The sequence below is a fragment of the Adiantum capillus-veneris genome, chromosome 4 (assembly GCF_014529385.1).
Source record: "Adiantum capillus-veneris isolate H3 chromosome 4, ASM1452938v2, whole genome shotgun sequence".
Classification (NCBI taxonomy): Eukaryota; Viridiplantae; Streptophyta; class Polypodiopsida; order Polypodiales; family Pteridaceae; genus Adiantum; species Adiantum capillus-veneris.
Genome location: NC_140934.1, coordinates 9,704,343 through 9,721,875, shown reverse-complemented (window position 1 = coordinate 9,721,875; position 17,533 = coordinate 9,704,343). Strand labels below are relative to the sequence as shown.

General features: G+C 39.1%; 1 pseudogene; it reads right to left on the bottom strand.

Annotated features, from left to right (window-relative positions):
* Positions 1 to 6,574: 6,574 nt before the first annotated feature.
* Positions 6,575 to 7,108, bottom strand: LOC147458680 (protein STRICTOSIDINE SYNTHASE-LIKE 3 pseudogene; annotated as a pseudogene).
* Between the last annotated feature and the right edge of the window lie 10,425 nt (positions 7,109 to 17,533).

The window sequence follows — 17,533 nt, the reverse complement described above, 5'->3', positions numbered from 1 at the left end:
ACTATTTAAACATCTCAAGAGTAAACTACAAGGGGTGGGCCCGCGGTCGGTGGCGATTAGGGTTGAGAGCAGGGTTTGCCAAAATGTTTTTGACTAACCGAAGGCACGTTTTAAACTCTACCAGTTGTTAAGAAGCATTTGTATGATGTTCATGGTAAAATTTGTGAAAGTTTGCCAAAATATTTTCTTCAAGGTAAGGTCGGAATAGGATTTTGCAATTTTAGCCGGTTAGGAAGGGTCATCAGTCACATCCATTACAAAAAAAGATACCTTTTATTACTCTTGTTTGTGTATTACAAGGGGTCGATAGACCCAACCAATTGTTATCCATGTTCCAATGTATGTTTTAGATTAAAAATTGTACAAAAAATTGTGTTTTATCAAAAAGGACCAAACTGGTTAATCTGAAAAGCAGTTTCAATCCTGAGCTAATGTGGTCAAAAAATCAGCTAGAAACAAGTTTGTTAAAATGCATACTGCAAAATTAGACAATGGAACTCACATTTGAGGGGGTAATACAATTGCAATTCACTTGAAAATTTTGGGAAGACATTGTAGAGAGGTACTACCAGAGGTTGGTAAAGTCAAATTTAAAAATTTCAGATGTGCATGGATCGCAATCCATGGTCACCCACCAATATAACATGAAACTTTACCAACTCATATATCTACCCTATTCTTGGTGAATTTTCATTGTACAATACAAGCAAAAAGTTTGTCAGAGGTGCCAAAACTTGGGAAGAACAAACCAAATAAGTAAAATAGTTGGATTTAGGAGAAAACTTGATCCAAATTCATGAAAATTTATACCAACGAATAGTTGAAGACTAGTATGAATGGATAGTTCCTAGCTTGATTATAGTTGCAATGTATCAACCAATTGCCAAACTATGAATGGATATTTCCTAGCTTGATTATAGTCACAATGTATCAATTACCAAACTAAGCCACAAACTATGGAAAAAGGTGAAAACTATCGCATGTGTCTTTCTTATAGTGGTAGTCCCAACAATATTAACTATATGGTCATTCACTATCACAATCTTGATTAGTCAAATTACAAAATAATTCACAAACTAGACCATGTGTACCGAAAGCAACACATTTGAGAGAGCTAGATTGCAAAGGTCCTTGATTAGACTAGTCAGCATCTAACTAGGAATTGAAATCCTATCATGTTAAAGAACCTCACTCAAAAGTATGATCAAAGCCACAAACAATCAAGGGTCTCTACGGATTATGGTAAGGATTGTCCATTGAAACACTTCTTAGTAATATCCAATCTCTATCAAGTGAAGGTCTTGATTGTTTTCATTGCCCAATAATCCAACCAAGGTGACCTAGTACGACATTCTCAAAGACCAAATAAACCAAAGCAAAAAGTGTCCTCACAATAAGCCCTATGTAAACAACAAAATACATTGCTATAATAAACAAAGTATGATTAGTTCACACAACCAAATTATTTATAAAAACAAGTCCCACAGAGCATTGTAATACTTAGACATTAACCCCAAAAAGGCTCAAGTGGCCAACTAATTTAGAATCAATAGATGATGAGTCAATTCTTGAGCCTAAAACTTGTAAGGACCATACAATACTTAGTATGAACCAAGCACCAAAAAATACAAATTATATGCTCTATTAAATAAAACTTGAGTCAACCTGGTTGATTATCGAATCCAAAATTAAAGAGATCAAGGTCAGTAATGTAAGCTTCCCCTTGCAAGTACCATCATGCTTGCGAATTCTCATGAATGCATCTCACATAAGGAGATCAATCCATCCCATTCTCAAAAACAGTGCAAAGAGGTATAAAGGTACAATGGACCCACATAACCATGTGGCCTAGTTTAGACAAGTGGGCTACACAGAGAAAGTAATGGATGTGCACACCATGGTTCAAGGATTTAGCCTCAAGGCAGTAGCATGGTTTCAAACCTTTACAAGTCTCGGTGTTTTATGCCTTTGAGGTCATGATCAAAGTCTTTAAAGAAGAAAACCTTACAAGTCTCGATGTTTTATGCCTTCAAGGATTTGGCCTCACATTAGAAGACAAGGCAGTAGCATGGTTTCAAACCTTACAAGTCTCTGTGTTTTATGCCTTTGAGATCATGATCAAAGCCTTTAAAGAAGACAACACAAAAGCCAGCATAAAACACAACACCCTAACACAAATCTTGAGTTTTAAATAAGATCCCAAGGAGACTGTGAAGAATGTGGTAGATTATATGAAAATTCGTATGTCCAAGTGTCCTACAACAAAAAAATACATCCGAGAGAGATTGATGTTGAGCTTCCTAGAGGAACTCATGGATAGAAGCCTCCACATCCGTTGGTTTTGTAAGAATCACACTACTTTGACAAATGTTAGCAGGATGCCTTTGCTTTATGTAGATAATTTTTGCTTGAAAGGAGAAACAGATAATGTGGAAGTCGCTTTAATTCTCTAGTGCTATGGATGCAAAAAGAGAATTGAGGCCCTAGTTACTATGTGCAAAACCCATCATCCTACCCGTGAGCCTATGTCTATGGAGTATGTGCAGGTAGCCATCCCACGAGGGCCTACCAAACATGTACAAACATTGCTCAAGGGTGCTAGTGGATTAATGTGGTGGATTTTTGTGGTGTAATGTATGTAAAAAAATGGGAAAGATACACAAAATTGTTATTTTAGAGCTTGTGAACTTAATGACTTTAGAAGAAGACCCAATATACCTATTATTCGAGGGTAGGGAGACCGTTACGTATGTAAAAGTAATGCCATATGAAGGGACCTATGGGACCCTTCTATTGTATGTGGTTAGCATTACAATTGGAATAGCTGCGCTTGTGATGGTTAATTATTGTGATGTCTTTATTTTTCATTGATAAGTGAGTTGATGATGTATAGATTGGAACTCTAGAAATTGAGGAGAAAAAATCGACAACAATACCAATAATGCTTCTCGATAATTTATTTTATGCTCATCCATTTATTTTAGCATGAACATTATAGTTATTTTTCCAATAAGCCTGTGTGGCTCACTTGTACAAAGCTAGTGAGAACCTACCCTATGAAGGTTCATGCATGAAATCAAGTGTAAAGAGGGGCCTCTAATTTTTGGCTCCAAGTTAATTTAATAAAGAAATAAATACCCAACCCCACAAAGAGGTGTCATGGAGCTTGGGAGCTACTCAATTTAGGCCATTCATTTGCAAGATTCTTTCTCTCCTTCTCTTAAGCTATAACGTGTCCAATAATGTACGACTGCCCATCAAACCCAAGTGGCCCTTGAAGTTTGAACAGCTAATATGATCATCCATGGCACGAAAGGGAGTTCAAAAAACATAAAATTCAAAGTTTCTCGCACAAACATGATCGTTGGACTCAACCTCGCTCTTGTACTACACATGTGGAGGACTGACAACCAACTACAAACATACAATTAAGTAATTTTTGTTTTTAAATATTGTTAATGCATGCATACCCTCTTTATCAATACATATATCTATTTTAAAAAGAAACAAAAGAAGGCACACCACCATGGCTCATCTCCCACAACCACCAACAATCACTGATGAACAACTCATCAAACCACAACAATTACTAGCATATGAGTGCATGGAAAGGCAAGAACTAGAGGAGAGGGTATTGCACACTGCACATGTTGAATCTACTCATGTTCCAAAGCAAAACAAAATTAGCAAAAAGACTTTCACTTTCAAAGATTTTGATGGCGCCAAAGATGCTAGCAATGTCTTGGCGTGAGTTAGTCAATTAGACGATTATGTTCAAAACGAATACTTTCTTGAACATGAAATGGCTAAATGTGCATCAAATCACCTCACTAGTAGCAATGCACTATGGTGGAATGCCACCAACCATCATGGTAGATGTGCACACACTTGGCATGCATTCAAAAATTTATTTCTATCCCAATTTTTATCCACACAATAGAAAGCTAAAGCACGATGTCAGTGGGATTTAATCTTCACATAGAGATGAAGATGTGAAAGCATGTACTGATCATTTTTGGAACCGTCTAATTCAATTACAAGCCATTGAACAGGTTAACAATAAGAAGTTAAAGTGTAAATACATATCAAGGCTAGCACTTTAGATTGGCACTAAAGTAGGTATGTTTGAGCCAAATTCATTGTCTAAAGCTAGTTAACTTGGCTCTCAATACAGAGAAAAAGAAAGGTGGAGAGTAGTAAATACATATCAAGGCTAGCACTTTGAATTGGCGCTCAAGTAGGTATCTTTGAGCCAAATTCATTGTCTAAAGCTATTACCTTGGCTCCCAATGCAGAGAAGAAGAAAGGTGGACAATACTATTACACTAACTAGCCTACTAACATTAACCATAACAAAATTTCCTTCTCTCCTAACTTTGATAGGAATAGGAATCAAAACCGAACTTTCTTCAAGAGATGCAAGTTTGATAATTCTTCTATACACTCTCAACCCTATGGCAACAACAACAACCACATGCAAAAACGTGGCAACCATAACCATCAAGCCAACTAACACCCTGTGTAAATTCCTAATGGTAATAAGAAGGTGAAATGTTTTAAATGTTTTCGATTTGGCCATTATGCAAACAAGTGTTCAAATAATGGTACTACGAGCAATGGACAATCCAATGGAGCAAACCCATTCACAATCAGAGAAATTTCAACAACAACCGCATGAATGGTGTAATAGTCAACCTGATCGAAGATGCTTTCCCTGATGACAATGAGGTTGAAGCCAACTATGGTGAGGGATACAATCTTGATGCTAATGAAAATCCTTTCTCCAGGTATTTCTATATCTCCACACGCTTTGCCTAAAGTGAAGGCCACAGTCAAAGATAAGCATATCACAATTCTATTAGATGATGGTAGTAGTCATGATTTTAGTTCTGCACAATTAGCACAACAACTCTCTCTTCTTGAAATGTCCTCACCACACAAAGTCAAGACTATTTTTAATAATCAATCTTTCAATTGTAAAAATCAAGTCACACTTGGATTCTATATTGTAGTCTTTATTGTCTCTAGAGAGATGGCTTATACGCCATTATGCAAGGGAATCTCTTCAATGTCAGCATGCACATTAGTTGGTATGACTAGTCTCTACTCTCCGCAAAGCAAGCTTGATGATTGGGTTTTATGTCATGATCACTCAACATCTCTTCAAAGGCAATATGAGCAAAAATTAAAATTGTGTTATATACACCATCTTGCTTTTGTAAGCAAGTGGACAAGTTACGCTTTTTAATCAATTTTTTCCTTGATTAGATGTATAACTTGCTTGATGTTTTGTTTGCTCAAAAAAGTTCACTCGGTATTTGGTAAAACTCACAACATGTGCCAAACAAAACTTTACCATGTAGGCCTATAAATGCAAGGTGCAAAATATATCTGGTACACTACTATCCCAAAACTCTTTGCTCTAACACGACCTTGTTAGGTGTGTGAAGAGCAAAATGGATGAAAGCATGCTAGCATAGTATGCATCCCACTTGGAAAACTCAATCAAAGCATAATTAAAAATGAGACTAAACCAAATAATATGCTTACTAGGAGGTGCTTACACTTACTTGGAGTTAAGTGCACTTTCCAAATCTGAAAGGTATATTGCCCAAAGTACACTTTCCAAACCTGAAAGGTATATTACACTTACCTGGAGTCAAGTGTACTTTCCAAACTTGAAAGGTACATTACCCAAAGTGCAACATCAAAATGCCTAGTATTTCTTTAATTTGTTAAACACTAAATGAAAGATTAGCAAAATAAACCAATTTGCAATTGGTAACCATAGGTGTTGCCTTGGCAAACCAAACCCCTTGTGTAGATTTTGCAATTGGAAGCCCTTGGTTATATTCTGCATGGAAATTGCTTAGACTATCACTTAATTGTGACCAACATATTCTATCGTTTCACCGAGAGTGATTGTAAGCAACTAGATAAGTTGAACTTATCTACTACCTCTTGGCAGATTGAGATCTTCTTTCCTTCAAATTACAACTGTGAAGAGGCCAATAAGCGATCCTCAACATGTTGAGAGGTGGAGGGAAATTGTAGCCGGGTGGGGATGGCCTTCGAGTTGAGGTCTGCAACGAGATTTTTGAGCAAGCTTTGGAGTGAGCTTTTTTAAGATATTGCTCAGCTGATCAAATCTAGAAAAAAAAGCTCCCTCTAAAAGTTCGCTCCAAAATGTTCGCCCCAACACGAGTTTTTGGACCGTGCTTTTTTTGTCTCTCTCTCTCTCTCTCTCTCTCTCTCTCTCTCTCTCTCTCTCTCTACCTCTCCCCGTCTCTATTTCTCTTTATTTCCCACTCCTTCAATCTCTCTCTCTCTCTCTCTCTCTCTCTCTCTCTCTCTCTCTCTCTCTCTCTCTCTCTCTCTCTCTCTCTGTGGTGAACTTGTTAATATGTGATTCCAAAAAATTGCTTGAATTGAGCATGCATCCATATGCAACATGCCTTTGCGCGCACATGCCCACATGCAGTCAATGTACAAGTTGATGAGTTATGATGCTAGCAAATGAGCCCATGGCCATTGGTGCCAAAGCCTCTCCTCACTCCATAAATATAGACACACCTTACTTGGAATACACAACCACATATAGCATGAGCACAAAACCAAGCCAATGTTCATCATCTCTCTCCTCAACCTCGATTACAAGCTTCACAGCTTTTCCAGTTTGATCTTTGACTACCTCTTGCAGATTTCCACTAGAGTTGTATGGCATAATGAGGGCATGTGGCTCTCCACCCAAAAAGAACCCATAGATTGTCTTGATGGATATGGACAGCTTCAAAAGGACGTGCCGCAATCAAGGACTAGCGAAAAGCTACCTATATAAAAAGGCTTTGCCTATGATGGATTGCTACCCGAAATTCTCTAGCTTCATTCGCTCGGACATTGTACGGAGGCCCCGAAAGACATACAAAGGTCTCCAATGTCGTAGCTTTTTGATATTTTAACCATTATCATAATAACCTAACGATGGTCATATCCTTGCTGAGAGCAAGCCCGTTGGAAAATTGGATCCCTTTATACAGACCTTAATCTCCTTCTTTGATATATCGTAACATAACAGTCGACTGCTATCATCGCCCGAGAAAGCTGCCATCTGTAACAATTTTTTCTACTATCTATAAAGTGAATAATACCAAAATACTCCTCTAATTTGTGGAAATTTCCAAAATACCCCTCAAATTTCAAAAATTCCCATTTTATCATAAATTCCCAAAATGCACGTCAAATTTTTCAAAATTCCTAAAATACCCCTACTTGCAAAATAAAATTTCTCCAAAGATAAACAACTTGTAGCCCATGTCTTGTCCATTAGGGTTAGTATGGAGGCAAGTTAGAGGCATGCTGGATTTTTGAGATGAGGTGAATTGTTTCAAATGGAGATGTGATGCAATGCGCGCAGTTCCCTCTTGGCTACAAACATTGCGGCCACCCTTCTAAGTTGTGTGGAGCCAGTCTCTCTCTCTCTCTCTCTCTCTCTCTCTCTCTCTCTCTCTCTCTCTCTCTCTCTCTCTCTCTCTCTCTCTCCCCCCACACACACTCACACCACATATTCATTGATGTGGTCAAAGAATCTCAAGCAACAAAGAGGGCAAGTACGGGTAGCATGTATGGTTAAGAAAGGATTGGAAGATTTTGAATCAATTGTGAAAGACGGCAAGTACAAACGTTATGTATAGCTGAAAATTATGACACCAAAAAGAGCACCGTTTTTTTAGCAGGTTGCTACATTTCTCGTCATTCTCCCTTTTATGATTGCATGGATAGAGATCATCCATTTTTCGATTTTAAAGAGGATAGTGCTTATTTCAAAGGTGAAGGTGATGTTATTGTCTTTGGGGATATGAATGCTCGCACAAAAACATTGCAACATGATACTCAACAATTTGATATGGCATACATTTCAAGGGCGTTGGAGGAAGTTCACTTGTATGATCGTACTTCAATGGATGAGAAAGAGTCGGATCAGTAGGAAAAGTTACTTTTACACATGTGTAATAGCACGGGTATGCTCATTGCTAATGGTTTATCTTTGTGGAGTGGAACTAATGGATTTACATGTAGAAAACATAATGGGGATAGTGTGATTGACTATATGCTACTCTCCGAGGCCATCATGTATCGCATAAAGAGTTTTATGTTTGGCCAATGGACCACAAAATTAAACCATCAGACCTTATGTATTGACCTTGCATGTCAAGAAGCAACTAAGCATGATAATCTCAAACAAAGGGAAGAGAAGTTATCACTATGTATGGATTTCAAACTGGCACCAATGTACATTGAAATGGTTGAGCAAAAGTTATGGATGACAAGCTTCAATATGACGCACCATTGGAAATTAAATGGGAAGCTTTTAAAGTAGTTATTTGTTCTTGTGCCGAAGAATGCTTTGCCATAAAGCATATCCATGGTATCAACAAAGATAGATCACGTAAAAGGTGGTTTGATAAAAGAATGCTACGAGGCCCGAAAGTCCTTGATAAAGCTTGATGCAACTATAGACAAAGACAACTATCAAAGTCATTTGCATACATACAAGGCATTGATTCAAAGGAAGAGAAGAAGATGGGAAGTAAAGCAAGAATTTTTTCAAGTCCATGAAAAGGCACGTGCATGTGGAAGATTTTGGAGAAACTTGAGGGGCAAGCACGTTGAGAATTTTGGTAACTTGAGTCTTGTGGATATGTACACACATTGTAGGAAACTATATGAGCAACCAAATGCTAAAAAAAATACCATTTTATGGTTCACTACCATGTATGCCCTCTTTTTTTTTACTATTAGGGATGTATACGTTGGGCTTGAAAAGTTGGCCACTCACAAAGCGGGAGATCTTCAAGGTATCAAGCCGGAGATGATTAAATGGACAATAGATTTTACACATGAGTGGATGTCTGATATGTTCAACCTTGCACTTCAACATGATATGCTTTATGATTGGAGTACTAATTGGGTCAAGCCTTTGCATAAAGGAGGGGATGTAAAGATTGTAAACAACTACCGGACTATAATGATTGGGTCTTTGAAGGAAAAGTTTTTTGGGTGCATAATGGAAATGAAATTGAGTGATTGTATTGAAAAGAATGACAAATGCGTGAAAGGACAAGCGGGTTTTTGTCGACGCCATAGCATCATTGATCATCTTGTCACTCTTCATGTTCTCATGGAGGAAAGTCAGTTGAAAGGCAAGCAATTGTATTGTTGTTTTGCGGTCTTTAAGAAAGCCTTTGATATGATTCCACGTAACAATTTGTGGAGAAGGATGAAAGAACTCCAAGTGCCAAGTGAGTTTATGCTTGTGGTTTCTCGAATCTATGAGAAGGTGATGTGTCACTTGCACATGGGAAGAGGAATTTCAAAAAAATTTGCAAGCACTATTGGAGTTAAACACGGATGTCCGTTGTCAACATCTTTCTTTGGTCTATGCATCGATCAATTGGAACAAATGGTACTTGACTTTATGCAAGAAGAAGGCGTTGAATAGATCACTATTTGTAATGCGATAATCATTCTTTTGTTGTATGCAGATGGTGTAATACTTCTAACACACAGTTTAGAATATGCACAAAAGCTTATGGTTGTCCTTGAGAACTTTCTCTTGCATAATGGACTGATTGTGAATGAACCCAAAACAAAGGTTATGCTTGTGAAAACCAACCTTTAGGAGAAGCCATGCATTGTGTACAACAATGAGACACTTGAAGTTGTTCAGAGCTTTAAGTACCTTGGCCTTGAGGTTCCGGCCAATCACAAGTGGCATGAATGTGCTATGCATCATCTGGAAGCGGGAAAGAGAGCATACTATGCATTTGAGAACATGTGTAATGCGAGAGACATCAAGTGTTGGGTTCTCAAGAAGTACCTTTTTGACACATTGGTGACACCGTTTCTCCTTTATGGAGTTGAAGTGTGGGGTGGGAGCATCTCAAAGTCTACTTGGAAAGAGTTTGAGAATGTCCAAAAGCATTTTCTTACAAGCTTTCTCCAAGTTAAGACACAAACACCATATATGCTCCTACTTCTTGAGTTTGGATCTCTTCCAATTGAGGTTATGGGCATGGAAAGGATTGTGAGTACACGATAAAGATGCCTCAAAACCCCTCACGTCAACTTCCTACAATTGCATGGCAAGCAAGCAAAAAAATTCAAAAGATACATAAAAGCAAGATCTTGAGCACGGGATGGATGCAAGACATAAAGAAGTGGTTTGGGAGATGGGATGCATTACACTTGCTATATGATGCTTCAATTGACTCCCAAGTGAATGAAGCTTTTCTACAACGCCAATGTATTACGGCTTGGGAGAAATCCGGTGGGTCACGCTTCATACATTACACCACCCAAATTGCCTCCAACTACAAAACCATGTTCTTTGCTGAAAGAGGAAAAGGTACTCACACTTACATGCTTGAGCCTATCCCCTTGTCGGCGATACGCACTATTGCAGCCATTCGGCTTAGCTCCCATTTCCTTCGATGCGAGACAAGGCATTGGGGCAATGGAGAAGAGTCAAATCGACTGTGCACATTGAGCTCACTACAAGTTCAAGATTTTGAGTACCACACACTACTAGAGTGCTCAGCTTTTGGTCACATTTGAACTTGCTTCCCTCACATTTTTAGCCCTGACTTAGACCTACACACTTTCCTCTCCCAATCACAATGTGGCCTCTCCATTGCGACTCTCATCACCACAAAATTTGGAGCATTGAGTCACTCATCAGCCACACAAATACTACATCACATGTAACTTTGGTCCCATAGGTCATATTTTGACCTCCGAGGACGATAAAAATCTCTCTCTCTCTCTCTCTCTCTCTCTCTCTCTCTCTCTCTCTCTCTCTCTCTCTCTCTCTCTCTCTCCCCCCCCCCCCCCCCCCCCCCCCCCCCCCCTTGAGCTAGCAATCCTTGGGGTGATTGTGCTCGAAGCCATGTGTAAGAGTGTAGATCTTCTACTCATCAACCATCTGCACAAATTGCATGCAAGCCGACTACCCACACACACACACACAAGTGGGTCCTCGCGCAGGGCAGGGAGTAGAATGTCCATAGTCTTGGTAGGGTAAGCAAGGGTAGCACACGCAAGACAAAATGCTCTGAAGCTATCTCAAAGCGCGATTTTGGTTGTGTATGCTCTCTCTCTCTCTCTATGAGTCACTGTAAGCTCTTGAGGTGTCGCACAGACTCACGCTCTAGACCTGAAAGTACTCTCTCTCTCTCTCTCTCTCTCTCTCTCTCTCTCTCTCTCTCTCATTCTTCTAGGCCTAGAGCGTGAGTTCATGCGACAAGTTCAGCGTCTTCTCGGATATGGCCCGTTCAACCAACCAAAATTTGAGATCTACCTTTAATTTTAAATTTGAAGGTGAGAAAACTTGTAAAATTTTGAGTAACTTAGTGTAAAAACCTTAATTTTAGTCAATTTACCTTTTAAAAATTTCATACTTAGGTTTGCCAACTTTTTGAAAAAATATTATATTTGAGCACTACCTTCAACCTAACTTCCAAGAACCAATTTTAGCTATTAGCCATTTGAGAAAACATTTACTAAAATACCCTTGGATTTTGTTGCAATTTACAAAATAACCCTAAAACTTTGAAAACTTCCAAAAAACCTTTGTGTTTGTTTTGAGTGAATTACGCCAATGGGGGAGGGCTCTTGATGTTTTTTAGCCGCAAAATATTGGCTAGATTTAGAGCTTGCCTTGAACAAAACTAGCAAATCTTTATGGAAAAGCTTCACATTTAAACCTAAAGCTCTGTTACCATATACATGTGGTAGTGATGTGTGTGAACACACTTAGGACCGTCGGGGCATTTTTCCCCTCACTAGGAGTTTTTTTCCCCCGTGCATTGTATATATGCCCATTCATTCTAGGGCTATCTTGAACATTGTAATCCTCCAAGCCATTAGTACTTTGTGTGTCATTCTCCCAAGTTTCAACAAGAAGTACAACGTCAGCTTTGCTTGTTAGTTCATCAATGCCAACCCTCGCTTTCCATGGGTATCTATTGCAACTCCAAAAGCATATTTTCAATTGTAACTTGGCCTCATAGGTTGCACATTCCTATTTGCTCGAGGGACTTGCCTCCTCCTTGGGCACATTTTCTTCGTGAGTGATCTCCTTGTTTTTCTTATTCCTCTCCTCATATGCCCTGCGACGCATATTTTGTTGCTTAATAGTGCGATCTTCATACACAAAATATTTTGTATCCCTCAAATAGATCCAATTATTATCAAGGTTAATCATTTGTTTGGTCTCATCCGGCATGGTGCATACAATTGGCCATTATCCCGAGCGAAGGGCTCCTTGCTTACCCACTCTATGTGCTCCATAGACCATAACTCGGGACATGCCAAAGTGGGTTTTGAAGAAATCTTCAATAACAATGGCAAGAGAAGGAGGCGTCTCTAACTTCTCTTTGGGAATTCCACGAATAACAATGTTCTCTTTGGGAATGTTGCTCTCGTTCCTTCAACTCCTCCACATCCACATTCTCAACATTCTTTGTTTGAGCCATAGCTTGCATGAGGGAGGAATTAGGAACCACATTGCTACCGCATACATCAGCCCAATAATTGTTTGTGTATACATTTTTCATGTCGCATACATCCTGGATCATGGTGTCAAATTTATTCTCTTTCAATACATGGTCATGCTCTACTTTGCTCATGCACTCCTTCAAAGCATTCAAGTCCACAAGAGAGCATTTACGTTCCTTGACTTACTCTTCATGTTGCATCAAACGTGTTGTTTGCATCTCAAGTATCCTCTTGAGATTGTCATTCTTAACCACGAGAATCCTTAGCATGCCATTCTCCATTGCAAGTGCCTATAAGTCTTCACCTTGTTTATTACGGTCTCTTGCAACAATACCAAGTATGCCATTATCATGATTTTCGATGTCGTTGGTGGAGTGGTTGTGCTGCTATCTCCACAATTAGGAGATTTTGGATCATTTTTTGCAATGTTTGTGGACCTTGTTGAAGAGGAAGAACCCTTGCGAGTGCCGGAAGACATTGTATGTAAAATAAGAGATGAGGGTCAACTTTCTTGAACCTGTTCACTTCAAAAAATCTACTACAAAAAAGCCTTCCATAACTCTAAAATTTTTGTTCTTTACATCAATGCGTAGAGGGTCTTGTGCTCTTTGATTGAGTCTATACAACAACCAAATTGGAGTTTGGATGAAGAAGTTATGATCAAAAGAGTGAACTGTTGTCTACTAGGTCAAAAACGATTGCATTAAGAGAGAGAGAGAGAGAGAGAGAGAGAGAGAGAGAGAGAGAGAGAGAGAGAGAGAGAGAGAGAGAGACGAGAGATCTCAACCGTCCTCTTTCCATAGCACACTAAGTGATACACTCTCCGTTGTGTGCCTTGAGCTTCCTTTGTCTTCTCCAAGATGTGTGTATTTTCCTGCAACCCTAATTCCAACAATTGGTTTTAGAGCAGGCTACGTCCTCCTGAGCTTAACCGCCAGCAGCTCTAGCACCTGCATGTTCATTTTCTTCGATTTTTGTGAGATTTGGAAAGCATTCGCAGGTCAACAAAATTTCCAAGTGTGCTCAAAGAGCTCAGTCTGCTCAGATTTCTGACTTGGGCTCATTTCGGCCTTCGTTTCCACTACAGGCAGTATTGTACATGCTATTTCTTCATTTTGTGCAATTTTTTTGTCAGTGTTGTTTTATGCATAACAAGTCCCTTACAATCTTCTAAGGTTTGTGCTATATAGCACGTGTTGTTCCCGCTTTGTTTCTCCTCTTTTTGGTTGTTTTCACATCAGGCCCATGCAAACTCTATCGATCCTTGGGCAATTACCTTTACTTCGTGACTTTCATTGATGATTACTCCAGGCATGCATGGGTATTTCCGCTTAAAGTGAAGTCCGAAGTATTTATGTGCTTCAAACAATTTTTGGCTATGGCTGAAAATGTCTCGAAATTTACTATGGGCACCCTCCGTTCTGATCGAGAAGGGGAGTATATGTCTCATGAATTTAATGCATTTTTGGCTAGTCGTGGGATAAAACACCAACGTACAATGACTTATACGCCTCAACAAAATGGTGTTGCTGAGAGGAGAAATGGCACGATGTATGGTCAAAAGTCAAGCTTTCCCGCATTCTTTTTGGCTTGAGGCCATCATGTGTGCCACTTATGCACTAAACATGTGTCCTACAAAAGCTTTGCAGTCTATTACTCCATACAAAGCATGGCATGATAAAAAACCTTCTATTGAGCACATGCATGTTTTTGGTTGTTTGGCATATGCTTTGGTGCCACAAACACAGCGCAAAAAATTGGACGATAAGGCTATCAAATGTATTTTAGTTGGTTATAGTGCTGAAAGCAAAGGTTACAAGTTGTATCATCGACAAACAAAGCGTATCTTGGTCTCACGGGATGTTGTGTTTGTGGAAGATTCTGTTCAGCCCTTGCTGTCATGTAGTAGAGACAACAATGTCAGCTCACAGGACATATATGACACTTTGTTGCCTCTTTTCAGTGAGAAGTTCAAATCTAAATTCCAATGAGGAAAATGTACAGCCTATGGGGGTTTCTAAAAATAATACAAATCCGCCTATTACTGATGCACATGTACATGATGTACTTGATGAGGAAAGGACCTAAAATGAGCAGTCTAGAGATATGCCAAAATGGCTGGTGCATACATTGCGTGATAGTAAATTGGATGCACCTTTGTCTAGTCGCACTCGTTCATGCTCTCACCATGCATCTTATGCGTCAGATTGTTATGCTTTGGCTGTGTCTAGCTTACATGATGTCGAGGAACCTCTGTCTTTTGATGAAGCACAAAATTCAAAAAATTGGATGGCTGCCATGCAATCAGAATATCATGCACCTATAGAAAATGACACATGGACTTTATGTGATTTGCCTCCTGCCAAAAAGGCAATTGGTAACTGGGTTTACAAGTTGAAATGCAAGGCGGATGGTGAGATTGATTGCTGTAAGGATCGACTTGTTGCAAAGGATTATGCACAACAAAAAGGCATAGATTATGAAGAGACTTTTGCTCCCATATGTCGTATGAATATTGTACGTTTTCTATGTGCATTGGCAACTCTTTTTTGTTGGGATGTACATCAGTCAGACATGGTTACTGATTTCTTGAATGGTGTCATATTTGAGGAAGTTTATGTAACGTAGCCTCGCGATTTTGTCAAGAAAGGACAAGAGGTGTGCAAATGTAACAAAGCTTTGTATGGGTTGAAGCAATCTCCTCGTGCTTGATATGAGAAGGCTAGCACTCATTTGGTCAAACGAGGCTTTCCCGTAGCAGTCCAATAGAAAGCGCATTGTATGTAAAGCGTGAGAATGATGTACTTCTCATTGTGGTTCTTTGTGTAGATGATTTGCTGATCACTGGACCAAATGAGAGACATATTGCTGAATTTAAGGCTGATTTGAATGCTACTTTCAAGATGAAAGATTTGGGGTTGTTGCATCATTACTTGGGTAAACAATTTAAGTAGAGTGATGGTGGTATTGCCTTGTGTCCGAAAAGTTACATAGAGACATTTCTATGTAAGTTTGAACTTGAGGATTGCAAACCTATTGCTACTTCCATAAAAACAGGTTTGAAATTGAGTCTTCATGATGCTGGTGATCCTGCAGATGTCACTCTTTACCAAACTGTTGTTGGATGCCTCATTTATGTATACAACACGAGGGCAGATATTCAGTTTGCATTCTTGTAGGTCAGCAAATTCATGCATAGCCTAGGGTCTAAGCATTGGCAGGCTGTCAAGAGTATTTTTTGCTACTTGAGTGGCACTTTACATCTTGGCTTGTTTTATCCCAAGGGGGGGTCATTGCCGCTAGACTTACATGCTTTTTTGGACTCAGATTGAGCTGATTGTTTTGACACACGAGTGTCCACAAGTGGTTTTTGTTTCATGCTTAGTAGTTCCCGTATATCATGGTTGAGCAAGAAGCAACCTACTGTGGCCACTTCTAGTTGTGAGGCTGAGTACAGTGCAGTCTTCACAGCTACGATTGAGTGTGTATGGCTAAGAGGCCTTATGGATGATTTGGGTGTTGGATAGGACACTACCAACACTATCTACACGAGCGCATTGGCAATTGCGATGAATCCAATTTTTCATGCTCGCACAAAGCACATTGAGGTGCATTACCACTATGTCAAGGAGAGGCTCTTAGTATGAGAGATCAACTTGGCTTATGTGCCAACACATGACAACCTTGCAGATCTTTTCACAAAGGCATTGTCTCGTGAGAAGTTCAAAGCTTTGGGCTTACTCCCCTCAGTGCATGGCACTTCCCTTTACTCATGTGCCAGCTCTTGTTCACCGCATCACTCCAGGGGGGATTTATTACCATATAAATGTGGTAGTGATGTGTGTGAACACACTTAGGACCATTGGGGAATTTTTTCCCTCAATAGGAGGTTTTTCCCTCGTGTATTGTATATACGGCCATTCATTCTAGGGCTATCTATCTTTCCATAGCACACTAAGTAATACACTCTCTATTGTGTGCCTTGAGCTTCCTTCGTATTTTCCAAGTTGTGTGTGTTTTGCTGCAACCCTAATTCCAACAAGCTCAAAGAGTTTTAACTACGCCCTTATTTCCTTTGGTTAAGAAAAATGTTTTGGCAAGCCCTCGTTCTAAACATCTTCTAGCAAGGGAGTACCAATCTTCCTACGAAAATCCCCAAAACATAATGTGGGAGTCTTGCAAATACCTAAGATAGCGTTCAGAAAGGTTTGCCCCCTTGCTGCCACTTAGCCTTGAGAATCAATCATTGCTTGAAAGAAACCTAGGTTTAGTGTAATTCCACCTACAAGGTTTTGAGATTTCTTTGTAAATTTTAAATTTGAAGGTGAGAAAACCAAAATTGTTACATTTAAAAAAAAATAAAAGGTATTCCTAATTCAAAGATTCTCTAGAGACAATAACAACAAAAATGATGCGCTAGTCTATAACACGTAGCCATGAGAAATGACGAAACATGTATATCTGATCAATGCTACCTATAAAAGACGGATGCAACATTGAGAGAGAGAGAGAGAGAGAGAGAGAGAGAAGCGAAGAAAACGCTTAAGGAAAAATGAAAGAGAAGAAAAAACACCTATTTACCACCTTCATTTGTCTTTTGACTTTTCACCTTCACCTTTCTTTTCATTCCCTAAACTCACCCTTCACTTATGCACTTGATATGTTTTGAAAGAATTTTTATTTTCTTGAGTTTGGGGAGACCTAAATGTTTGAGAAAAGTGTCTCTCAACTTATAGTCGCGCGACTTTAAAATTCAAAAATGGAAATTTGAACCAAGAGCAAAAGAAAAAATCCCACCTGGATTTATAGAAATTTAATATAAAAATGGTTGAAAAAAGATCTATTTTTCAAATTTTCTTCTTGGAGCCATCATAGAAGGAACTGTTTATGGTTGAGAAAATGGTTTTTCCCAAATACTCTAATTGTGTAATTTGGATTCATTCATAAGTAGGCTAAAGTCCATATATTAAGTAGGTAG